We start from the raw sequence: 27,762 nt of genomic DNA, 5'->3' as shown, positions 1-27,762 counted from the left end.
GTGACAATTCCAAAATAATATCTCTTGAATCACAATCAAATGTAAATCTTGATGCTTCCTATTTCCTCTCGGTGAAGTTTAAATTGAGTCAGGTTATAAATAAAAGAATGGTTGATTGATTAAAACAATGACAAAAGTAACCTAACTGAATGAGTAGGAAACCAACACACTTTTTCATGCTCTGCTTAGAATTAAAGACTATTTCTTTTAGGAGATGATATGACATAAATTATCATTTTATCAGTGTGCGGTTCTCCAGAGAAACAGAACCAAAAGGATGAATACGTACATACAATACACACACACACACACACACACACATACACACTTTAAGGAAGTGGCTCACAAGATTGTGGAGGCTTGGTAAATGCAAAATCTGTAGGCAGGAGACTCAACGAAGAGTTGCAGTTTAAATCCAAAGGCAGTCTGCTGGCAGAATTCTTTCCTGGGGCACGTCAGGGTTTTTCCATTAGGGCTTTCAACTGACTGGATGAGGCCTACTCACATTATGCAGGATAATCTGCTTTACCCAAAGTCCACTGGTTTAAATGTTAATCTCATCCAAATTAACACCTTCACAGAAACATCCAGAATAATGTTTGACCAACTATCTGGACACTGTGGCACGGCCAAGTTGATATACAAAATGACCATCATAAATTCACCCCTTGTCAGTTGGTACCCTTGTGCATCTCCTTAAACCATACTTAATGTATACATAAGGACAATAATAAGCATACTTCTGCCCAACATGTTACAACTGTCCCTCATACAACCGAAAACATACTGAACCTTTCCAGAAGAAGATGCAAAGTCTTTGGGTAATGTTTACTCTTCTTGATATCTCATAACTTAAATACTCTGATGTAAAGTTAACAATACTTAAATTCTATGATATAAAATCAACACATCTTATGTTACATAGTAAGGGGATTAGATAGTCAAGAAAACAAATATATCTGCTTCATATACACACACACACTAACACACACAAATGTATTCATAACAAAATAAGAAAAATACTCATGACAATTACAGCTCTCATTTCGATAACTGGTCACATGGTCATAGTTGGTATTTATAACTACCTTCTTCCATGACTTATGCTGTATTCCCATTGCTCTCAGCAAGCACTTTAGCTGCTGTAATTGTTTATCTGATGGGGTGATCCAAACCTTCATTCCAGAAGGGTTTGGGCCATCAGTAGTCCTCCCTGAATTGAGTTGTTGTAGTGTTCCATTGACCTTAATCACAGGGCATGATAATCCTAAGAGATGCCCTAAGGGATTTCCTGTGTTTCAGACATAAACTTTGTTACCTCCATTGTGGAGTAGTAGTCAAATTTCCCCTTGGTGGTCAGGATCAATCATCTCAGTCAGCTCTGAATCATTGCCTGTTGATTCAGAGGCATGAGGAGCTCAAAGTGGCTGGGCAGCAGTCTTAACTCCCAGTTCAATTGAATCATGGTTGTGTCTCTTGGTGGAAACACTCCTCCCTCTGGAACGAAGATCTCTAAGCCAGTAGAGCCAAAGGTCATGAGGACAGGAAGTAAAAATTTTGCTCATGGGCCACTAAGGGTAATGGTGAGTGGTGACACTCTGGTTTCAACCCCTTGATTCCTGGACCTGTGAATCCTGGCTATGGGAGAAACAGCACCACATGTTGGATGCTGATTCAGAGCATACACATCCCTCTGGGAAACCTTACCCCAGCCCTGTAAGGTTTTTCCACCTTGCTGGCACTGTAAATGAGTCTTCAAAAGGACATTCTACTATTCTATCAATACAGGTGCTTCAGGATGGAGGAGAACATGGCGAGACCACTGAATTCTACGAGCACGGGCCTATTGCCACACTTCATTTGCTGGGAAACGAGTTCCTTAAGCAGAAGCAATACTGTGTGGAATACCATGATGGTATACAAGGCATTCTATAAGTCTACTCATGATAGTTTTGGCAGAAGCATTGCATGTAAGGAAAACAAATCCATATCCAAAGTGTCTATTCTAGTAAGAACAAGATACTGCCCCTTCCATGATGGAAGCAGTTCAATGTACAGACATACCTCATTTTAGTGCACTTCATTTTATTTTGCTTCACAGATATTGTGTTTTATTTATTTTATTTTTTTACAAATTAAAGGATTGTGGTAACCCTGCATTGATCAACTCTACTGGGGCCATTTTTCCAAGAGCATTTGCTCACTTTGTGTCTCTGTGTCACATTTTGGTAATTCTCACAATGCCTCAAATTTTTAAATTATTATTATATTTGTTACAGTGAGCTGTAAGCAGTGATCTTTGATGTTACTATTGTAATTGTTTTGAGGTGCCATAAACCAAACCCATATAAGATGGTGAACTTAATTGGTAAATGTATATGTTTTGACTGCTCCACCAATCGGCCATTCTCCCATTTCCCTCCCTTTTCTTGGGCCATCCTATTCCCTGAGATACAACAATATTAAAACTAGGCCAGTTAATAACCCTACAATGGCCTCTAAGTGTTCATGTGAAAGGAAGAGTCACATGTCTTTCACTTTAAATCAAAAGTTAGAGATGATTAAGCTTAGTGAGGAAGGCATGTCTACAGCTGAGAGAAAGCTAGACCTCTTGCACCAGACAGTAAGCCAATTTGTAAATGCACAGGAAAAGCTCTTGAAGCAAATTACTCCAATGAAGACACAAATGATAAGAAAGTGAAACAGCCTTATGTGGAAATTGTGGTGGTCTGGATAGAAGATCGAACAAGCCACAAGATTCCCTTAAGCCAAAGCCTAATCCACAGCAAGGCCCTAACTCTCTTCATTTCTTTGACGGCTGAGAGCAGTGAGGAAGGTACAAAAGAAAATTTTGCAGAGGTAGGCTCATGCGATTTAAGGAAAGAAGCCAAATCTATAACATAAAAGAGCAAGGTGACATAGCAAGTGCTGATGTAGAATCTGCAACAAGTTTTCCAGAAGACCTAGCTCAGATAATTAACAAAGGTGGCTACACTAAAAACAGATTTTCAGTGTAGATGAAACAGCCTTATATTGGAAGAAGATGCCATCTAGGATTTTCATAAACAGAGACGTCAATGCCTGGCTTCAAAACTTCAAAGGACAGGCTGACTCTATTGTTAGGGGTTAATGCAGCTGGTGACTTTAATTGAAGCCAATGTTCAGTTATCATTCTGAAAATCCTAAGGCCCTTCGGAATTATGCAAAATCTACTCTGCCTGTGCTCTATAAGTGGAATAATAAAGCCTAGATGGCAGCACACCTGTTTGCATCACAGTTTACTGAATATGTTGAGACTTCTCATAAAAAAAAGATTCCTTTCAAAATATTACTGACAATTCACCCCATCACCCAAGATCTCTGATGGAGATATACAACAAGATTCATGCTGTTTTCATGTCTGCTAACACAACATCTATTCTGGAGCCCATGGATCAAGGAGTAATTTTGGCTTTCAAGTCTCATGATTTAAGAAATACATTTCATAAGGCTATAGCTGCCACAAATAGTGATTCCTCTGAGGGATCTGGGCAAAGTAAATTGAAAATGTTCTGGAAAGGATTCAACATTCTAGATGCCATCAAGAACATTCGTGATTCATGGGAAGAGGTAAAAATCTCAACATTAAGAATAGTTTGGAAGAAGTTGATTCCATCCCTAAAGGATGACTTTGAGGAGTTTTAGAGTTTAGTGGAGGAAGTAACTGCAGATGTGGTGGAAATAGCAAGACACCCAGAATTAGAAGTGGACCCTGAAGATGTGACTGAATTGCTGCAATTTCATGATAAAACTTGAATGAGGAGTTGCTTCTAATAGATGAGCAAAGAAAGTGGTTTCTGGAGATTGGATCTACTCCTGGTGAAGATGCTGTGAAGATTGTTGACAGGGCCACAAAGGATTTAAAATATTACATAAACTGAGTTGATAAAGTGGCAGGATTTGAGAGGACTGACTGTAGTTATATAAAGAAGCTCTGGGGAGACATTCAAGATGGCGGAGGACTAAACGTGGAGATCACCTTCCTCCCCACAAATACATCAGAAATACATCTACATGTGGAACAACTCCTACAGAACACCTACTGAACGCTGGCAGAAGACCTCAGACCTCCCAAAAGGCAAGAAACCCCCCACGTACCTGGGTAGGGCAAAAGAAAAAAGAAATAACAGAGACAAAAGAATAGGGACGGGACCTGCGCCAGTGGGAGGAAGCCATGAAGGAGGAAAGGTTTCCACACACTAGGAAGCACCTTCGCGGGCGGAGACTGCGGGTGGCGGAGGAGGAAAGCTTCAGAGTCACGGAGGAGAGCGCAGCCACAGGGGTGCGGAGGGCAAAGCAGAGAGATTCCCGCACGGAGGATCAGTGCCGACCAGCACTCACCAGCCCAAGAGGCTTGTCTGCTCACCCGCCGGGGCAGGTGGGGGCTGGGAGCTGAGACTCGGGCTTCGGTCGGATCGCAGGGAGAGGACTGGGGTTGGTGGCGTGAACACAGCCTGAAGGGGCTAGTGCACCACAGCTAGCTGGGAGGGAGTCCGGGAAAAAGTCTCGACCTGCCGAAGAGGAAAGAGACCATTGTTTCCTGGTGCGCGAGGAGAGGGGATTAAGAGCGCCGCCTAAACGAGTTCCAGAGACGGGCGCGAGCCGCGGCTATCAGCGCGGACCCCAGAGACGGGCATGAGACGCTAAGGCTGCTGCTGCCGCCACCAAGAAGCCTGTGTGCGAGCACAGGTCACTATCCACACCACCCCTCCCGGGAGCCTGTGCAGCCGGCTACTGCCAGGGTCCCGTGATCCAGGGACAACTTCCCTGGGAGAACACACGGCGCGCCTCAGGCCGCTGCAATGTCATGCTGGCCTCTGCCGCCGCAGGCTCGCCCCGCCTCCGTACCCCTCCCTCCCCCCGGCCTGAGTGAGCCAGAGCCCCCAAAGCAGCTGCTCCTTTAACGCTGTTTTGTCTGAGCGAAGAACAGACACCCTCAGGCGACCTACACGCAGAGGCAGGTCCAAATCCAAATCTGAACCCTGGGAGCTGTGCAAACAAAGAAGAGAAAGGGAAATTTCTCCCAGCAGCCTCAGAAGCAGCAGATTAAATCTCCACAATCAACCTATGTACCCTTTATCTCTGGAATACCTGAATAGACAATGAATCATCCCAAAATTGAGGCGGTGGACTTTGTGTGATTTTGTCTGTATAGCCTTGCTTTTAACATTTGTCCTAGTGCTCTGTCTGTCCATTTTTTTTTTTAGTATATTGTTAGTGCTTGTTATCATTGGTGGATTTGTTTTTTGGTTTGGTTGCTCTCTTCTTTCTTTCTTTCCTTTTTTTTTAAATTACTTTTTAATTTTTTTATGTTTAATAATTTTTTTATTTTTTAATAACTTTATTTTATTTTCTTTCTTTCCTTCTCCCTTTCTCTCTTTCTTACTTTCTCTCTTTCTTTCTCCCTTTCTTTCTTTCTTTTTTCCTATATTTCCTTCCTTCTTTCTTTCTTTCTCCCTCCCTTTCTCCCTTTTCTTCTGAGCCATGTGGCTGACAGGGTTTTGGTGCTCGGGCCAGGTGTCAGGTCACCTTTGAGGTGGGAGAGCCAAGTTCAAGACATTGGTCCACCAGAGACCACCCGGCTCCATGTAATATCAAATGGAAAAAGCTCTCCCAGAGATCTCCATCTCAATGCTAAGAGCCAGCCCCACTCAATGACCAGCAAGCTACAGTGCTGGACACCCTATGCCACAGAAGACAGGAACACAACTCCACCCATTAGCAGAGAGGCTGGCTAAAATCATAATAAGGTCATAGACACCCCAAAACACACCACTAGACAAGGTCCTGCCCACCAGAAAGACAAGATCCAGCCTCATCCACCAGAACACAGGCACCAGTCCCCTCTACCAGGAAGCCTACACAACCCACTGAACCAACCTTAGCCACTGGGGGCAGACACGAGAAACAATGGGACCTAAGAACCTGCAGCCTGTGAAAAGGACACCCAAAACACCGTGAGTGAAGCAAAATGAGAAGACAGAGAAACACACAGCAGATGAAGGAGCAAGGTAAAAACACACCAGACCAAACAAATGAAGATGAAATAGGCAGTCTACCTGAAAAAGAATTCAGGGTAATGATAGTAAAAGATGATCCAAAATCTTGGAAATAGAATGGAGAAAATACGAGAAACATTTAACAAGGACCTAGAAGAACTAAAGAGCAAACAAACAATGATGAACAAAACAATAAATGAAATTAAAAATTCTCTAGAAGGAATCAATAGAAGAATAACTGAGGCAGAAGAATGGAGAAGTGACCTGGAAGATAAAATAGTGGAAATAACTACTGCAGAGCAGAATAAAGAAAAAAGAATGAAAAGAATTGAGGGCAGTCTCAGAGACCTCTGGGACAACATTAAAAGCACCAACATTCGAATTATAGGGGTCCCAGAAGAAGAAGAGGAAAAGAAAGAGACTGAGAAAATATATGAAGAGATTATAGTTGAACACTTCCATAATATGGGAAAAGAAATAGTCAATGAAGTCCAGGAAGTGCAGTGAGTCCCATACAGGATAAATCCAAGGAGAAACACATGAAGACACATATTAATCAAACTATCAAAATTAAACACAAAGAAAAAATATTAAAAGGAGCAAGGGAAAAACAACAAATAACATACAAGGGAATCCCCATAAGGTTAACAGCTGATCTTTCAGCAGAAACTCTGCAAACCAGAAAGGGGTGGCAGGACATATTTAAAGTGATGAAAGGGAAAAACCTACAACCAAGATTATGCTACCCAGTAAGGATCTCATTCAGATTCAGTGGAGAAATTAAAATCTTTACAGACAAGCAAAAGCTAAGAGAATTCAGCACCACGAAACCAGCTTTACAGCAAATGCTAAAAGAACTTCTCTAGGCAGGAAACAGAAGAGAAGGAAAACACCTACAATAACAAACCCAAAACAATTAAGAAAACGGTAATAGGAACATACATATCAGTATCTACCTTAAATGTAAATGGATTCAATGCTCCAACCAAAAGACATAGACTGGCTGAATGGATACAAAAACAAGACCCATATATATGCTGTCTACAAGAGACCCACTTCAGACCTGGGACACATACAGACTGAAAGTGAGCGGATGGAAAAAGATATTCCATGCAAATAGAAGTCAAAAGAAAGCTGGAGTAGCAATTCTCATATCAGACAAAATAGACTTTAAAATAAAGACTGTTACAAGAGACAAAGAAGGACGCTACCTAATGATCAAGGGATCAATCTGAGAAGATATAACAATTGTAAATATTTATGCACCCAACATAGGAGCACCTCAACACATAAGGCAAATGCTAACAGCAATAAAAGGGGAAATTGACAGTAACACAATCATAGTAGGGCACTTTAACACCCCACTTACACCAATGTACAGATGTTCCAAAATGAAAATAAATAGGAAAAAACAAGCTTTAAATGATACATTAAACAGGATGGACTTAATTGATATGTATAGGACATTCCATCCAAAAACAACAGAATACACTTTCTTCTCAAGTGCTCATGGAACATTCGCCAGGATAGAGTATATCTTGGGTCACAAATCAAGCCTTGGTAAATTTAAGAAAATTGAAATTGTATAAAGTTTCTTTTCTGACCACACACTATGAGACTAGATTTCAATTACAGGAAAAAAATCTGTAAACAATACAAACACATGGAGGCTAAACAATACACTGCTTAGTAACCAAGAGATCACTGAAGAAATCAAAGAGGAAATCAAAAAATACCTAGAAAAAAATGACAATGAAATTACGATGACCAAAAACCTAAGGGATGCAGCAAAAGCAGTTCTAAAAGGGAAGTTTATAGCAATACAGTCCTACCTCAAGAAACAAGAAACATCTCAAATAAACAAACTAAACTTACACCTAAAGCAATTAGAGAAAGAAGAACAAAAAAACCCCAAAGTTAGCAGAAGGAAAGAAATAATAAATATCACATCAGAAATGAATGAAAAAGAAATGAAGGAAATGATAGCAAAGACCAATAAAAGTAAAAGCTGGTTTTTGGGCTTCCCTGGTGGTGCAGTGGTTGAGAATCTGCCTGCCAATGCAGGAGACACAGGTTCGAGCCCTGGTCTGGGAGGATCCCACGTGCCACGGAGCAACTGGGCCCGTGAGCCACAACTACTGAGCCTGCACATCTGGAGCCTGTGCTCCGCAACAAGAGAGGCCGCGATACTGAGAGGCCCGTGCACTGCGATGAAGAGTGGCCCCCGTTCGCTGCAATTGGAGAAAGCCCTCACACAGAAACGAAGACCCAACACAGCCAAAAACAAAAAAAACAAAAAGCTGTTTCTTTGAGAAGATAAACAAAATTGATCAACCATTAGCCAGACTCATCAAGAAAAAAAGGGGGAAGACTCAAATAAATAGAATTAGAAATGAAAAAAGGAGAAGTAACAACTGACACTGTAGAAATACAAAGGATCATGAGAGATTACTACAAACAACTTTATGCCAGTAAAATGGACAACCTGGAAGAAATGGACAAATTCTTACAAAAGCACAACCTTCTGAGACTGAACCAGGAAGAAATAGAAAATATAAACAGAACAATCACAAGCACTGTAATTGAGACTGTGATTAAAAATTTTCCAACAAACAAAAACCCAGGACCAGATGGCTTCACAGGCGAATTCTATCAAACATTTAGAGAAGAGATAACACCTATCCTTCTCAAGCTCTTCCAAAATATAGCAGAGGGAGGAACACTCCCAAACTCATTCTATGAGGCCACCATCACCCTGATACCAAAACCAGACAAAGATGTCACAAAAAAAGAAAACTACAGGCCAATATCACTGGTGAACATAGATGCAAAAATCCTCAACAAAACACTAGCAAACAGAATCCAACAGCACATTAAAAGGGCCATACAACATAATCAAGTGGGGTATATCCCAGGAATGCAAAGATTCTTCAATATATGCAAATAAATCAATGTGATACACCATATTAACAAATTGAAGGGGAAAAACCATATGATCATCTCAATAGATGCAGAAAGAGCTTTTGACAAAATTCAACAGCCATTTATGATAAAAACCCTCCAGAAAGTAGGCATAGATGGAACTTACCTCAACATAATAAGGCAAGCCCACAGCCAACATCACTCTCAGTGGTGAAAAACTGAAACCATTTCCACTAAGATCAGGAACAAGACAAGGTTGCCCACTCTCACCACTATTATTCAACATAGTTTTGGAAGTTTTAGCCACAGCAATCAGAGATGAAAAAGAAATAAAAGGAATCCACATCAGAAAAGAAGAAGTAAAGTTATCACTATTAGCAGATGACATGATACTATACATAGAGAATCCTAAAGATGCTACCAGAAAACTACTAGAGCTAATCAATGAATTTGGTAAAGTAGCAGGATACAAAATTAATGCACAGATATCTCTTGCATTCCTATACACTTATGGTGAAAAATCTGAAAGAGAATTTAAGGAAACACTCCCATTTACCATTGCAACAAAAAGAATAAAATACCTAGGAATAAACCTACCTAAGGAGACACAAGACCCGTATGCAGGAAACTATAAGACAGTGATGAAAGAAATTAAAGATGATACCAACAGATGTAGAATTATACCATGTTCTTGGATTGGAAGAATCAGCATTGTGAAAATGACTGTACTACCCAAAGCAATCTACAGGTTCAATGCAGTCCCTATCAAACTACCAATGACATTTTCCACAGAACTAGAACAAAAAATTTCACAATTTGTGTGGAAACACAGAAGACCCTGAATAACCAAAGCAATCTTGAGAAAGAAGAATGGAGCTGGAAGAATCATGCTCCTGGACCTCAGACTATACTACAAAGCTACAATAATCAAGACAGTATGGTACTGGCACAAAAACAAAAATATAGATCAATGGAACAGGATAGAAAGCCCAGAGATAAACCCACGCACATATGGTCACCTTATTTTTGATAAAGGAGCCAAGAATATACAATGGAGAAAAGACAGCCTGTTCAATAAGTGGTGCTGAGAAAACTGGACAGCTACATGTAAAACTATGAAATTAGAACACTCCCTAATACCATACACAAAAATAAACTGAAAATGGATTAAAGACCTATAAAACTCTTAGAGGAAAACATAGGCAGAACACCTTATGACATAAATCACAGCAAGATCCTTTTTGACCCACTTCCTAGAGAAATGGAAATAAAAACAAAAATAAACAAATGGGACCTAATGAAACTTAAAAGCTTTCACACAGCAAAGGAAACCATTAACAAGATGAAAAGACAACCCTCAGAATGGGAGAAAATATTTGCAAATGAAGTAACTGACAAAGGGTTAATCTCCAAAATTTACAAGCAGCTCATGCAGCTCAATAACAAAAAAACGAACAACCCAATCCAAAAATGGGCAGAAGACCTAAATAGCCATTTCTCCAAAGAAGATATACAGATTGCCAACAAACACATGAAAGAATGCTCACCATCACTAATCATTAGAGAAATGCAAACCAAAACTACAATGAGGTATAACCTCATTCCAGTCAGAATGGCCATCATAAAAAAATCTACAAACAATAAATGCTGGAGAGGGTGTGGAGATAATGGAACCCTCTTGTACTGTTGGTGGGAATGTAAATTGATACAGCCACTATGGAGACAGTATGGATGTTCCTTAAAAAACTAAAAAATAGAATTACCATATGACCCAGCAATCCCACTACTGGGCATATACCCTGAGAAGACCATAATTCAAAAGGAGTCATGTACCACAATGTTCATTGCAACTCTCTTTACAATAGCCAGGACATGGAAGGAACCTACGTGTCCATCGACAAATGAATGGATAAAGAGGATGTGGCACATATATACAATGGAATATTAGCCATAAAGAGAAACGAAATTGAGTTATTTGTAGTGAGGTGGATGGACCTAGAGTCTGTCATACAGAGTGAAGTAAGTCAGAAAGAGAAAAACAAATACCGTATGGTAAAACATATATATGGAATCTAAAGAAGAAAAAAAAAAAACCTAGGGGCAGGGCAGGAATAAAGACGCAGACGTAGAGAATGGACTTGAGGACACGGGGAGGGGAAGGGTAAGCTGGGACGAAGTAAGAGAGTGGCATGAACATATATACACTACCAAATGAAAATAGATAGCTAGTGGGAAGCAGCTCCATAACACAGGGAGATCAGCTCGGTGCTTTGTGACCACCCAGAGGGGTGGGATAGGGAGGGTGGGAGGGAGACGCAAGAGGGAGGAGATATGGGGATATATGTATATGTATAGCTGATTCACTTTGTTAAAAAGCAGAAACTAACACACCATTGTAAAGCAATTTTACTCCAATAAAGATGTTAAAAAAAAAAAGAAGCTCTGTGTGTAAAATGCTATCTAACAGTATTACATGTTAAAGAAAAATCATTTGTGAAAGGAATAGTCCATTGATGTGGCAGACTTCATTGTTTTCTTATTTTAAGAAACTGCCACGGCCGCCCCAACCTTCAGCAATCACCACCCTGATCCGTCAGCAGCCATCAACACTGAGGCAAGACCCTCCACCAGTAAAAATACTGACTTGCTGAAGGCCCAGATGATGGTTAACATTTTTTTAGCAGGAAAGTATTTTTTAAGTAATGTTTGTACATTGTTTTTTTAGATATAATGTTATTGTACACTTAATAGACTACAGTATAGTGTAAGCATAACTTTTAGATGCACTGGGAAACCAAAATATTCATGTGACTCCTTTTACTGCAATATTTGTTTTATTGTGGTGGTCTGGAACTGAACCTGCAATATCTCTGAGTATGTTTGTCATCAGCTTGCCACTAGGTACCTGGCTGATCGCCCTTCGAAATGGTGCCATCTCAAGGATTCAACGCTGGTCTTTGCTGCTGGCAAATCGGGGCCTCAGCAATGGCAGTAGCCAAGTTGGCCGTGGGTGAGCAGAAGTCCATGTTGCTGCGCCAATACATAAAACTTTATCTCTGCTATCATGGCTTCACGAGCCCACTGGGTGATGATGGGATGGCTGGGGAGGGAGGCTGACTGGTATTCACAGAATAGGTCATCCTATCCACTTGAATATTAAAATCTTCCCCTGCTGAGGTCACTCTTCAGTGAGCATTTATATGGGACAGAAGTATCTTTGGGCTTTTGCCCATTCCATATACTTCTTCCCCAGACTTCCTTGTCATCAATTTTCCAACCATGTTCCTTCCAAGTCCCTGACCACCCAGACATACCATTGGCCATAGGCCATGAATCCGTAGATAACTGCATGTCTGACCAGTTCTCCTTCTAAGCAAGGAGAACAACCAGGTGCACAGCCTGAAGTTCTGCTCACCAGGAGGAGTTCCCTTCACCACTGTCCTTCAGGGATGTCCCAGAAAGGAGCTCTAGTGCTGCAGCTGTCCATTTCGGGAGGTGCCTGTACATCATGAGAATCATCTGTAAGCCAGGCCAGAGCTTTCTCTTCTTCTGTAAACTGATTGTAGGGAATTCCCCATGAGGCCATAGGGGCAGGTTGGGAAAGAAAAGGTAGTGTAGCAAAAGTGGGGACCATGGGCATTTGGGCCACTTCTTCATGTAACTTACTTGTGTCTTCAGGGCCTGATTGGGCCTCGTCAGTTATATATAACCTCCACTCGATGATGGAGTACTGCTGTGCGTGCCCAACTTTATGGTTTGGTGGAGCAGATAACACCCAGTTCATGATGGCCTAATGCTGTTTCTCTAAAGAAGAGCAGTTACCCAACAGAGCATGGCAGGGCTTTGCTCTAAAATCCTAAGAGCCTGTGCTGGGACTCACCAATAGAGGCCTGCTGAAGGCTCCAAACAGCCACCGACAAGTGTCTGCCACTGATACTTCGAGCACCATTAGATTTACTGGATCATATGACTCAAGAGGCAGAGAGGCTTGCATGGCAGCCTGGACCTGCAGCAAAGCCTTTTCTTGTTGTAGGCCCCACTCAAAATGAGCAGCTTTTTGGGTTACTCTTTGGGTAACTTTTTTTTGGGTTACTTTTTTTTTTTTTTTAAATGTCATTAGCACAAGATGATTTTATTCTTGCAAATCATACAAGTCCTATATACCAAAGATATAAAATAAATTAACGCAATGTGATATTATTTTCAAACCCAATACTCAAAGCCTAACACACAAAAAATCATGGTGGTCTAGATGGACCAGAGCAACACACTCAAATCAGGAATATGTTGCCTCCAAAATCTGAAGAGGCCAACTAGGTGTTTTTGGTTGTAGGAGAGGCCAAATGCAACAAATTATTCTTCATCTTAGAAAGGCTCTTTCAACGTGCCCCACACTGCTGGACCCCTAAAATTTCACTGAGACAGAAGGTCCCTGAATTTTTGTTGGATTTATTTCTCACCCTCTGATATGCAAATGTCTTACCAGTAAGTCTAGAGTTGTTGCTACTTCCTGCTCACTGGGTCCAATCACCATAATGTCATCAATGTAATGGACAACTATGATATCCTGTGGTAGGGAAAGGTGATCAAGATCCCTCCAAACTAAATTATGACGTAGGGCTGGCGAGTTGATACACCCCTGAGGTAGGATAGTGAAAGTGTATTGCTGGCCTTGCCAGGTAGAAGCAAACTGCTTTTGGTGGTCTTATTAATAGGGATGGAGGAAAAAGCATTTGCTAGCTTAACAGCTGCATACCGGGCACCAAAGGATGTGTAAACTTTCTCAAGCAATGCAATCACATCTGGCAAAGCAGTTGCAACTGTAGTCACCACTGTTTTAAGCTTACAATAATCCACTGTCATTCTTCAAAATCCATCTGTTTTTTTGTAATAGGCAAGTTGAATGAGGAGTGGTAGAAATCACTATCCCTGCATCTTTCAAGTCCTTGATGGTGACATTAATCTCTGCTGTCCCTCCAGGAATGACGTGTTTCTTTTGGTTTACTATTTTTCAGGATAGAGGCAGTTGTAGTGGTTTCCACTTGACCTTTCCCACTATAACAGCCCTCACTCCACAGGACAGGGAACCAATTTGGAGATTCTACCAGCTGCTGAGTATATCATTACAATTATGTATGTATTCCTGAACTGGAGAAATAATCAAAGAATGGGTTTGGGGACTTACGGAGCCCACTGTGAGATGGTCCTAACCTAAAACTCCATTGATCACCTGACCTCCACAAGCTCCTATTTTGTCACCAGACTGACATTCTGGTTTTCCTGGAATTCGGGTCAGTTCAGAGCCAGTGTTCAGTAGTCCCTGAAAGCTCTCATTATTTCCTTTCCCCAATGTGCAGTTACCCTGGGAAAGACCATAGGTCCCTTCAGGGATGGCTGGGAAAAGATTAACAGTATAAATTTTTCGCAGTATATAGGGATCCTTTCTCAAGGGGACTTGCCCTTCCTTTCATTCAAGGGGTTTTGGGTCTGTAAACTGACTCAAGTCTGGGAATTCGGTTGGGGCCATGACTATTTTTTTTTTTTTTTGATTCAAGTTAGACTTTTCTTCAGTTGACTTAGAACTTTTTTGCTTATACAGATGAAGTAAGAATTTAGTAGCCTTCCCATACACCATGATCAAATAGTCAATGCCATAGGTCTCTATAAGTCAGACTTTTCTGATTGCTACTTTGACTCTGCTGTCCTTTATGTCCTTTTAACCATGACAACTTGACTTTGGCAATTAAGGGTCACTATCTGTCCCCAGCTGCCCTGGGATCCTCATTGCATTTAGGTTTCCCAATTTATTACACAATTTCCCACTGTAGGTTCTGGCCTACAGAGAAAAATGATTACTGAGCTCTTCAAGGATGCTGGGGCTCCCTTCACAAATTTATTTCTGTGACCCAGCCAAGTTGGCACATCACAATTATTATATTTTCTCCTAACACATTCACCACCCACCGGACTTCTGTCACATTTTTAAAGAACAAAATCCTTGCTTGATGGCTTGGTAGCTGAACGTAACATTAATATTGACAGGAAGTTTTATTTACTTGATTTTGAATTATTTCTTTTGCCTGATTTTCAACTTAAGTATTCATTACTGATAAACTCTTCTATTTCTAAACTGTCTCAGCTTAAGTAACAAAAAAATATGTGAGTCACAATGTAGGCACAGTGAGAACACTGAACTAGAGCTAGAAAATCTAGAAATGGAATCTGTTCTGTGGCTAATTGCTAATGTAACTCTCAATCTCCAATCTTGTCAGTTCTAAGACTCAATTTCCTCTTCTGTTAAATAATATTCTACCTACTTCACAGAACAGTTTTAATAATCAAATAGAGTAATAAGTAAAAGAGAACTCTGTCATCTGACCAGAATTGTTCTTGTTCTGGTTGTTATGTGTTATACTATGAATACTACTTTGACCCTGAATCCAAATACCTTGTGCTTATTTGTTAACAAATATTGAGAGCATATCTTGTCATCCAACTTATGTAGTAAAACACTTGATGCAGATGCTGTATTTTATACTGTATTATTCCTCAAAAGTCAACTAGCACAGTACTTTGTAATGAAAAGTGCCTCAATAAATATTGTTGAATCAACAAATAAATGAGTCAGCACTGAAAGGACTGACTGACTTCTTAATCAATGAATAAAAAGTCAGGGGCTAATTCACAAACCCTAGTGGGCATTTGAATCATTGGAAAGCTTGCTAAAATTGTTCTTTACTGGAACTCCTTTTCCGAGATTTTGATTTAGAAAGTCTGAGGTAGGGCCCAAGTAGATGCATTTTAATGAACACCCCAACTGATTCAGATATAGGTGGTAAGAGAAATACTGATGTAGGGAATTTGATGGAGGTACTCTGATCCCAGATCATATTTCCTTCCACAGCTTACGTCTTTAATGTAAGTCTATGTTGTCCCTATGATGTTTTTTTTTTTCTTAAAATAAGACAAGAAATAACCTGCTTACTTGAGAATTCTCATTTCTAATAATAGTGGAATGCAGACAACACAGGTAGGATGCAGCAGACCATGGCTTCAGTCCACCCAGAACTGAAGTCTGAGCTTCAAAGGCTTCAAGCTTGCACTAAGGTAACTGTGATGTAGAGACTCTCTCTGCATTTATTACAAGCATCAGAGCTCACGGGTCACTCATAAAACACATGTATTCGAAGAAGTAGAATAGAAACACATCTTTTCAAATCAATAACTAAAACTTTTAAAAAGTATTTTTTCTCTGTGTTCCTGCTTCCCAATACTAAAAGCTAAAATAAATGACTATTTAAAGGATTTAAAAAAATATAGTAGAAATCTATGCACAGAGAGTAGAATAGCATACCAGTGATTAATAAACATATTATAACAGCTTGGCATGAAAGGGTTATATATCAAAGTGTCCTAATTTCTTCCGACAAGATATAGTCATTTCCTCTGCTGTTCACATGGGTTAAAAGACCTATATTCAGATTCATTCAAGCAGAGTTTAGAAATAAGGTTGGAGATTTCTATTTTCCAGTCCACTCAACTATATCTCAACCTTTTATCCAACCAAGGAAACTGTGTGGAAACAAAATAGTTGGAATGTGTGAAGATCTTTAACAACAAAGCCTGATTACAAGGAGATTAATTTAACATCATGAACTCAGTCCACCAAAAAGGCAACTGATTTGTAGACTAACACTGAAAACTTGGTACAAAATCAGAGCACAAATTATTGTTTACACCAAAAGATACGATGGCTTATACATATATAATACATAGTTCTTTTGCAGATACAAGAGTTATCAGAATTTGTTACTGTCAATGATTAGACACAGTATTCATTAACTATACCTGTCCAAAGAAAAGCCATCGAGTTAGTCACTTCATGTAGTGAGATTCCAGGAGCTTAGTCACTGGCATACACCAACTGATTACTCTTGAACCATGCAGGAAATTATATTTTTTAAAAAGGTTAATATGAAAAGAAAAAAAAAAAAAAAAAGGTTAATATGAAGGTTAGTTAATTATACATAAATTGATATAAAATGGCAAATCAGAAATCCTTATTTCCTAATAGAAGTTCCTGATCATAACCTGTGCCAATAAATTTACAGGAAACATCTGAATAAATGTAAATATCCTATGCACTTGGAAATATGCAGCTAGGCCTTTATGAAGGACTAAGTTCTGAAGTAAAGCTAACGCTGTCCCTGTCACAGTTCTCTCCATAGGATGTTATTCCATGTCAGAAGAACAATAAGCCACAAATAGCACTCTTATTTTTCTCTGATAATGTGCAATGAATTTTATCAACAAAGATTTTAGGCATTTGTCTATAAGAGAAGGTACTGAAAGTAGGTGTACCTCAACATAATAAAGCCCATATATGACAAACGCACAACCAACATCATTCTCAATGGTGAAAAACTGAAACCATTTCCTCTAAGATCAGGAACAAGACAAGGTTGTCCACTCTCACCACTATTACTCAACATAGTTTTGGAAGTTTTAGCCACAGCAATCAGAGATGAAAAAGAAATAAAAGGAATCCAAATCATAAAAGAAGAAGTAAAGCTGTCACTGTTTGCAGATGACATGATACTATACATAGAGAATCCTAAAGATGCTACCAGAAAACTACTAGAGCTAATCAATGAATTTGGTAAAGTAGCAGGATACAAAATTAACACACAGAAATCTCTTGCATTCCTACACACTCATGGTGGAAAATGTGAAAGAAAAATTAAGGAAACACTCCCATTTACCATTGCAACAAAAAGTATAAAATACTTAGGAATAAACCTACCTAAGGAAACACAAGACATGTATGCAGAAAACTAGAAGACAGTGATGAAAGAAATTAAAGATGATACAAACAGATGGAGAGATATACCATGTTCTTGGATTGGAAGAATCAACAATGTGAAAATGACTACACTACCCAAAGCAATCTACAGATTCAATGCAATCCCTATCAAACTACCACTGGCATTTTTCACAGAACTAGAACCAAAAATTTCACAATTTGTATGAAAACACAGAAGACCCTGAATAGCCAAAGCAATCTTGAGAAAGAAAAATGGAGCTGGAGGAATCAGGCTCCGAGACTTCAGACTATACTACAAAGCTACAGTAATCAAGACAGTATGGTACTGGCACAAAAACAGAAATATAGATCAATGGAACAGGATAGAAAGCCCAGAGATAAACCCACGCACATATGGTCACGTTATCTTTGATAAAGGAGCCAAGAATATGCAATGGAGAAAAGACAGTCTCTTCAATAAGTGGTGCTGGGAAAACTGGACAGCTACATATAAAAGAATGAAATTAGAACACTCCCTAACACAATACACAAAAATAAACTCAAAATGGATTAAAGACCTATAAAACTCTTAGAGGAAAACATAGGCAGAACACCTTATGACATAAATCACAGCAAGATCCTTTTTGACCCCCCTCCTAGAGAAATGGAAATAAAAATAAAAATAAAAATAAACAAATGGGACCTAATGAAACTTAAAAGCTTTTGCACAGCAAAGGAAAACATAAACAAGAAGAAACGACAACCCTCAGAATGGGAGAAAATATTTGCAAATGAAGCAACTGACAAAGGATTAATCTCCAAAATTTATAAGCAGCTCATGCAGCTCAATATCAAAAAAACAAACAACGCAATCCAAAAATGGGCAGAAGACCTAAACAGACATTTCTCCAAAGAAGATATACAGATTGCCAACAAACACATGAAAGGATGCTCAGCATCACTAATCATTAGAGAAATGCAAATCAAAACTACAGTGAGGTATCCCCTCACACCAGTCAGAATGGCCATCATCAAAAAATCTACAAACAATAAATGCTGGAGAGGGTGTGGAGGAAAGGGAACCCTCTTGCACTGTTGGTGGGAATATAAATTGATACAGCCACTATGGAGACAGTATGGCAGTTCCTTAAAAAACTAAAAATAGAATTACCATATGACCCAGCAATCCCACTACTGGGCATATACCCTGAGAAAACCATAACTCAAAAAGAGTCATGTACCACAATGTTCATTGCAGCTCTATTTACAATAGCCAGGACATGGAAGCAACCTACGTGTTCATTGACAGATGAATGCATAAAGAAGATGTGGCACATATATACAATGGAATATTACTCAGTAATAAAAAGAAACGAAATTGAGTTATTTGTGGAGAGGTGGATGGACCTAGAGTCTGTCATACAGAGTGAAGTAAGTCAGAAAGAGAAAAACAAATACCGTATGCTAACACATATATATGGAATCTAAAAAAAAAAAAAAAAGTTCTGAAGAACGTAGGGGCAGTACAGGAATAAAGACACAGACGTAGAGAATGGACTTGAGGACACGGGGAGGGGGAAGGGTAAGCTGGGATGAAGTGAGAGAGTGGCATGGACATATATACACTACCAAATGTAAAATAGATAGCTAGTGCGAAGCAGCCCCATAGCACAGGGAGATCAGCTCAGTGCTTTGTGACCACCCAGAGGGGTGGGATAGGGAGGGTGGGAGGGAGATGGAAGAGGGAGGAGATATGCTGATATATGTATATATATATCTGATTCACTTTGTTATAAAGCAGAAACTAACACACCATTGTAAAGCAATTATACTCCAATAAAGATGTTAAAAAAAATTGCTTTTAAATTTGCATTAAGAGTGATTCACCTAATGACAACTTTAGGATTCTATGCTATTTCTTTTTTTAAATTGAGGTATAGTTGATGTACAATATTATGTAAGTTTCAGATGTACAACATAGTGATTCACAAATTGTAAAAGCTGTACTCCATTTATAGTTATTATAAAATATTTGCTATAAAAAGAAAGTAGGTACTCAGCGATTTGAAAAAAACATGTACTTCATATTTGTACTAAGCTGTGGGTAGTAGCTATATAACATGAGAAGAAAAACACAGGTTTTATACAACAAAGTACAAGCTATCAGAAGGCCACAGTCCATAAAAGGTGCATTTGGGACAAATTCTTATGCCTAATAGTTTCATAGTAACTTGAACAAAGAAATAAAAGCACTCTTTCTCTCCTCCAGTTACTATGTTATTTAAATGACTGTTAACTCTTTTATGATGTTAATTAACATATACTACCCAATCAAATCACCTAAGTTTCACATGTTTTTCATAGTATTTACTGAAATTATAAAATCCACTCTCTGTTCATTTTACTGTGAACAGAGATGGAGTATTTTTCATATCATTTAGCCTGCTGTTTCACAGACTAACCTCTGCCATCAGTTCTAAATCTGAACCACTACTTCAGAATTTACAGGCCATTGCAATTTATTATTAACGATTTTGTATCTAGGCAAACACCTATGTCTACTTATCAATCAAAAATGAATGTTGATCTCCTTTTGAATTCTATGTGCCCCACCTTAAGCTATGATAAAGATGTGGGGCAAAGGGGAAGATATAAGAATTCCTGAGTCTGGACTCTTGCCTGTCTTCTAAGGGCCTGCCTCCAATCAGGAAGAGAATCCATGTACCATGATGGTAAAAGGCAAAGCCTGGCATAGATAAAATACTGTATAAAATATAATATAGAATAATATATATTCATATATAACAATGTAAAATATTAAGGTGACTACAGGAAGGATATTTTACTTCTTTTGATGGTGAACAGTAAATCATTTGTGTACTATGAAACTGATTTTTGCACAAGGAGTATGATGGGAGATGCAGAAATTCAGAAGGTGTTTATGGTAATGATGATGGTAAAGCAAAGGGATATGAGAAAGTCTGATGGGTATGCAAGGTGTGCACTAGCATGGCTGTAGGAGATAATTCCTAAAAGGAAGTCAAGGAGCCCTTGGCCAAAAGAATAGATGACAACAGACTGTGGAAAATTCACTGCCTAGCTAAAGAGGTAGGTCTTTACAGGCACAGAAGATTTTGAACAAGGGACAGAAAATCAACAGGAGGGGCTGAGAAAGGAGGGGAAACACAGTAAAATGGAGTCTATTTCAAAGGTCCAGGCTAGAGGTAAGGAAGAGTTCAATGAGGGGCAAGGCGGTAGTGGTTCTCACACCACACCATAATGCAAATAAGATCCATCTGGGGTGTTTATTTATTCAAACTGCAGATTTGCAGCCTTCTCTCCACCCCTCATTCCATTCTGATTCAGTAGATCTGGATGAGGTCCTCCATTAATATAATAAGAGGAGTTCTAAGGTCTATATAGGGAAGATGTAGGTTTGAATTTTAGCTCTACTATTTACTAGCCATGACTTTAAGCAAGTGATTTAGACTTCACTAGATGCTGTTTCCTCATTTGTAAAATAAAACAATTTTATTGGGAGGATTTAATTTTAGAAAGGTTGGACAAAACCTGACACATTTTATAGTTGGGTCAATGAGGCTGGAATGGAAGGGATGGGTGGTAGAAACACTGCAAGAACATTTTGGTTTTTCTCTTACTAACTATGTTCTCTCTTGCATATTTGTGTACATGAGTTTTCTGCTGTACAAGAGCTGGAGTTCTTCAAGGGCAGAGAGCTTAGTCATCATTCTGTGCTCCAGATATTGTAATTTAATGAATAAATTCTGTCAGATCTTGTCTCTAGATGCATTTATGTTGATCATTGATTTCATATCATACCCTTGAGCTCTTTGAGAGCAGGGACAGTGGATTCACTGTTTATCCTTAGTACCTAGTAAATTCTACATGCTCAATCAATGTTATTTAAGTGATGAATAAATGAACAAATTGATGGATAAATGGATGTGTGGAGGATGAAGTGCACTCCAGTACTGGCTGGATGCTAAGCCAGGGTCTTATCTCTGAAATCCTGGTCTCTGCGGACTCCACCGTACAAAATGCAAGACATTCTGCCTGTCCCATTGAGATGTACATCCCCAAGAGGCTGTGTGAACCAGCTGGCTTGGAACATATTTCTATGTAATCATTTGAATAAATTCAGCATTTAAAGTTCAAATTAGGCACCATTTCACACGGGCACTAATAAGAAGCTACTTCAAGTCATCTTTCTTTCCAGTTCATTAAATAAGTCTTTAAAATTCCATTTAATGTGTCCATTGGCATGTTCTTTTCAGAATTCAGCATTCTGGGGGAAGAAAGTGACCAAAATAGTCATTCTTGATTTTTCTATCATTATGAATTATGTGATCAATCATTTGATTATTTTTAGCTCAATCAGACTTTAAGAGCTCTGGTGAAGAATAAAACATACAGGAAGATCTAAATTACACAGCAAATAGCAGGCAAGGTGACACCTACTATCTTTACAATAGTGGCTTGATCTAATTGGGAAATTCATTCACTCATTTATTCATTCATTCAACTGCTGAATACGTGTATACAGTGTTCCAGGCATTGTGCTAGATGCTGGGGGTACAAGGATGAACAAGACACCCACCTGTTCAGGGTAAGGTACTTTGTCTCTCGTCATGTGAGAGTTTTTATTATAGAACTCTTAATAATTGTAAGTGGCTTTAAGCTCATTGGTATCCCTGGAACACATCCTAAACTCAGGATGAATTTAGAGACCTATTAGGATGCTGGAGTTTCTTTTGGGCTTGGACAGTTCCTAGAAATGAAATAAATGGGATGTGCAATTTCAGGCACTCCTAAGGTATTCATAGGTGTTTTGCCTACAAGTGATATACCCTGCCGACTCTGACATAACTACCTAGAGAAGGACCTAGTTATACCAGCATCATCTGGCTTCTCCCACATCCATCCACTTCTGACATCAAGAAACCCCAACACTGACATCAAGAAAAATGTACCAGATAACAGTGGCTTCAAACACTTGCAGAGACTAAACTTCTATTTATTGAGCACCTGTTACATGATTGCCCTGTGACGAATGCTATTCATGGGTGCAACTGAGAGACTGAACATACCAATGGGCCATGGCCAGAGAATATATAAAAATAAAACTTTGACCCACAACGCACAGCAACCTGCCCCGGAACCCAACCTGTTATCTATAACAAACAACCTGGGAAGCCAGCTAGCTAGGAATCAGATTTTTAGAAAGTCAGATTGCTATCTCTAGGGACAATCCAGGAAGCTGAACAATAACTTCTTTTTCTTTTTTTTTTATTATTTTATTTATTTATTTATTTATTTTTAGAAATTCACGTTCTTATTTATTGATTGATTTATTGATTGCTGTGTTGGGTCTTCGTTTCTGTGCGAGGGCTTTCTCTAGTTGTGGCAAGTGGGGACCACTCTTCATCGCGTTGTGCGGGCCTCTCACTATCGCGGCCTCTCTCGTTGCGGAGCACAGGCTCCAGACGCGCAGGCTCAGTAATTTGTGGCTCACGGGCCCAGTCGCTCCGCGGCATGCGGGATCTTCCCAGACCAGGGCTCGAACCCGTGTCCCCTGCATTGGCAGGCAGATTCTCAACCACTGCGCCACCAGGGAAGCCCCTGAACAATAACTTCTTAAACAGCTGGCCCCAAACAGCCAGGGCTTGATCAACAAGTGACAGTTCCCTTAATTTCTGTCTCCTCTTCCAACTTAGCACCAACCAGGGAAAGCCAAATATATACCACTAACCAATCCCATAGGATGTCCTGCTCCTAGTTTGCTGGCCTACAGTCTTCCCATGACAACAGCCCCCCATCAGGGCACACCTGCCGCCTTCCCTTTTTCCACTATAAAGCTTTCCTGCTCCTGTGCCTGCTTCTGAATCTGCCAAAACGCAGGTGGCAGTGGCTGACTTCCTTGCTGCAGCCAGCTCAGATAAATAGCCTTTGCTTGTTCTCATTTGGTAGGTCTTCATTTACTTCCATAAAACTATTCTACTCCTTTTACGGATAATTTATAGAGATTAACTTCTGAATGGGGCCATACAAGTGGCAGAGCTAGGTTTTGAAAGTGGTTTCATTAATTCCATAGTTATCCCATTAACCATTACCCAAATGTAGAAAAGACATAAGAGGTTTTTCTTCTACTGTCCCCTGCTAAGCCTAATCGTACTTTTGGATGACTTTTATCTTTCCTTAAAAGGAAGTGACTCCAAGTGTAATGATATTCGTCTATGGGTCTGCTGGTTTAGGGGAAAAGTTCAATTTAGATGCACTATTAAGAGTTTAATGAGACACCTTGGGTTATAATGGTAACTTTAATTCCATATTTCTTTACCATTAATTGAATGTATGAACACGTCTAGAGCCCAGCAGGTGAAAAGACTTGAGTTGTTCATAGGGAAATAGTTCTCTGACTGTGTTGTCTCTGATTCATGGGACCACAGGGCTGCCCACATCTGCTGCATACCAATGACGGAATTAGGGCATTTCATTTACTAAATGTGGGCCTCCATGTAACTTTAAAAGCATTTAAAAATAACATGCTACCTCCACAATGCAGATTTTTAACATCTGTATATTCACTAATTTAGAATGCTGGGTAAACTTACTTGTATAATAATGCTCAGAGGTCAAGAAAGGGAGTTGATTAAGGATAATAAAAGTTTAAAGAAGTTTTGTTTTAGTTACTACATTTTGTCATTTGGATTGCCCAGTTCTAAATGAAATAAAGATGCTAAGGGAAAGGCCTCAAAACTCACAGAAACTTTGCTCTCCAGTTCCACAGAAATCCTGAAGATTTGTATCGAAGCCTGTATGAATCCTTTTGTGTAACATGAAATGCTGTGCATTGAAATGGATGTATAAAAATATATCCAGAGGCAAGGCCCATGCTGAGTGTTCAGACTCAGCACACTAAGAACCCATGTGGGCTCCACATTTGCCATCCTTCACGGTCACTGAGTGTACTGACTCAAGGGGTTTCCCTGGAGAGACTCCGGAGAGAAAGGGCGAGTCTCCTCACCAGTCTAGGGAGCTCTGCTACACCATCAGCGATTCTCTCAGGAATCAGCCACTTCCTGGAGCAGCTGAGGTACCTCCTGGGAAATGAAAGGCAGGACAGACAGCAAGTAACACAAGTCCCGCTGCTGGAATATGCAGCAGCAAAAAGGAGACTGCTTCTTATTTCAAATGTTCACATGGGAAGGAAAGGAAGGATTTCTTATTTCATACTTTTTTTGGGAAAAGCAGCTCAGAATATATCAAAGGAAACATTGTCAGGTTGCAATGCAGTCTGCAAAAAACACCTCAGCATGTGAAATTAAAAAAAAACAAAACAAAAAACAAACATAGAGATTGAGCTGGAGAGATGAGAGGAAAGGGAGACCAGACTTTTTAGACATTTTTTTTTCCTGAAGAAAAGGAAGAGAAATTGAGTAGAAATACACACAAAAGTAGAAACCACAATTTGCAGACTACTTGGGTAAAATAAATTTAAAATTTACAGAAATTCCTCCTTCATTTTCTTGAGAAAGTATTTTTAGATTTCTGTCAAATATAAAGAAAAAGTCACAGTAATACTAAAGGACAAAAAAAAAAAGAGAAGTGGAGAAGAGCATTTTAGCACATGTTTACATAGATACATACATATCCATACATTATACATGTGTACACACAGTTACACCCATATATGTAGCATATACTTACCTTAACTTTTCTTTAGTACAAATTCAGAATGACATTTTCAAATATGTCCTTTAAAAATGCAATAAAATTCCTATCACTTTAAAAAAATGTATAACTTTTCTCTGTTAATAATTGCACAGTTTAATTACCCTTTTCAGTTATATCACCTCCTCACCTCCTCCCACCAAAAATAGTATTTGGAATTGGTGCTGGCCCAGATATTATGGGAAACATTTTTAACAGATATAGTCTCTTCTCAGTAAAAGCTTACAAAGAAAAAAAGATAATACTAATAAAATGTAAAGTGATGATATTGTACATAGAGATTTGTAATTCAAAGCTAGGAGGAAGGCAGAAATTCTGTTATACAGATCATTTCTTTTTTTGTTCAGGAAAGTATGGGCATGTTTAGTCATGTTTAATCATGAGAACCATCACATCTCACTCCTTCCACATGACAGGAAGTATACACACACACACACACACACATACACACACACACACACATACATACATACACACACACACACATATATGTATACATACACACACATACATATATATTTATATAAAGGGAGAGAGAATATTCCAGAGAGAAAAGAAAGGACCTGACTGCAATGGTGGGAGCTCTCTGAGGAAGAAGGAATGCAAACAAAAATCTGTGCTGTGGATAATGAGGCAGTGAAATAAGTATAATGAAGTAAAATTTTTTAGAAGTTCCCATTTTGTGCTGTAATCTCTCTGTGTTACCCCATGCCTTAAGGAAGTGTCTGCTATATATTTATGTCTGCCATGTCTGCCATCAGAAGTGGTGTGGAAAGAGCAGTCACAACAGGTGATGAGCAAATAAGCAGAGGAATGAAGAATCCAGTGGGAGCAGGAATTCAGAATGAGAGGTAATCAGGAGAATATATATATAAGTCTGCCAGGCATACTTGGAAATTTCCCAAAATGCCTGGGATGGGAGGCTAACTTATGTTACTTGCGTATTAAGGAAAGGTTGATTCCAGCCAGACACTTGGGATAAAAATATGAAATTTTACTTTGTATAAGCAGTGGTAAAGTGAATTTTAGGAGGTGTCCTGGCTGGAAGCTGGAGTCAGGAATATGAACATTTGTCTTCTTGATAGAGGAAGGGCAATTTTGGATGTTCTTGGAATGATGGAATAGATGATGGCTAGAAAATTGGGGCAGGAGATATCTCAAATATAGGATAAAAGAAATATTGGAAGTAAGATCAAGACAACTAGTTAGTCATTGTTTGACAAGAACTAATATAGTGAGGCAATAATTCCTAAATAATCTTTTTGTTTAAAGCTACAAAAAGCTATCTGTCCCTCTTTCATAGCAATAATAAGTGAAATAGTCAAACTATGATGTGAAACTATTTTGTGTCATTAAAAAACAAGTCAATGGGGATATATAATAATGATCTATTCAGAAGTTTTTTTCAAAACCTGAGCTTATAAGTATAAAAGATTTGTCAAATTTTACATCATGAGTATATATTGTTGAAGGATAATATTTCTCTGCCTTTGCTCTTTGAAAAGTTATGCTATCTTTGGTTCTGATGACTTTCGTGGACGTTTTCATCTTGGCCTTCCAGCACCTCTTTCTCCTTCTACTTTTCAAAACCTCCTTTTGGGGCAGTACCTCTTTCTCTACTGTGGATAGTCTTTGTGGGACTGTCCTTCAAGACTCTCTGCCCCACTTAGCCAAGGCGCAGGATTTTAAACTTTGAGTAAAGGGACACAACGTTAAGAAAATATGGAGTTGATTCACCTAGTAATGGCATATTAACTAGATAATCTAGTCAATTAATATTTGTCCTCTTGATACAAAAGGCAAGTTTTTGATAGCTTTTAGGAAATGGAAAAGGGCTTCTTGCCCTTTCCAAGGCTGGCTTTTCAGCCATTCCTTTGATTGTGTGACCTCATTTACTTTCAATAAATTCTCTGTTCGTTTACATTGCTATGGAAGGAAGAATCCCAAAATGACCCCCAGTGACCCTCACCCTTTATAATCCCCTCCCCTTGAAAATGGGCAGGTCTTGTAATTTGCTTCTAACCAATAAAATATGGCAACGGTAATGGCTTACACTCCCATGATTATGTTACCTTATATTACAAAGGTGTAATGAAGGTCCTTAATTAAGTGAAAAGGGAGATTATCTGTAGTGGGCCTAATCTACTCAGTGATCCCTTTGTAAGAGTGACTGTCTTCCTAGACATACAGATGGCCAAGAAGCACATAAAAAGCTGTTCAACATCACTAATTATTAGAGAAATACAA

General features: G+C 39.1%; 1 protein-coding gene and 1 pseudogene across 4 annotated transcripts in view; both read right to left on the bottom strand.

Annotated features, from left to right (window-relative positions):
• FAR2 (fatty acyl-CoA reductase 2) overlaps positions 1–27,762 on the bottom strand; it is a 151,381-nt gene that overhangs the window by 54,684 nt on the left and 68,935 nt on the right. The gene's annotated exons all lie outside the window — the stretch shown is intronic.
• Positions 1,066–16,827, bottom strand: LOC118902069 (annotated as a pseudogene).

The sequence above is a fragment of the Balaenoptera musculus genome, chromosome 10 (assembly GCF_009873245.2).
Source record: "Balaenoptera musculus isolate JJ_BM4_2016_0621 chromosome 10, mBalMus1.pri.v3, whole genome shotgun sequence".
Classification (NCBI taxonomy): Eukaryota; Metazoa; Chordata; class Mammalia; order Artiodactyla; family Balaenopteridae; genus Balaenoptera; species Balaenoptera musculus.
This window is presented reverse-complemented; position numbering and strand designations above follow the sequence as displayed.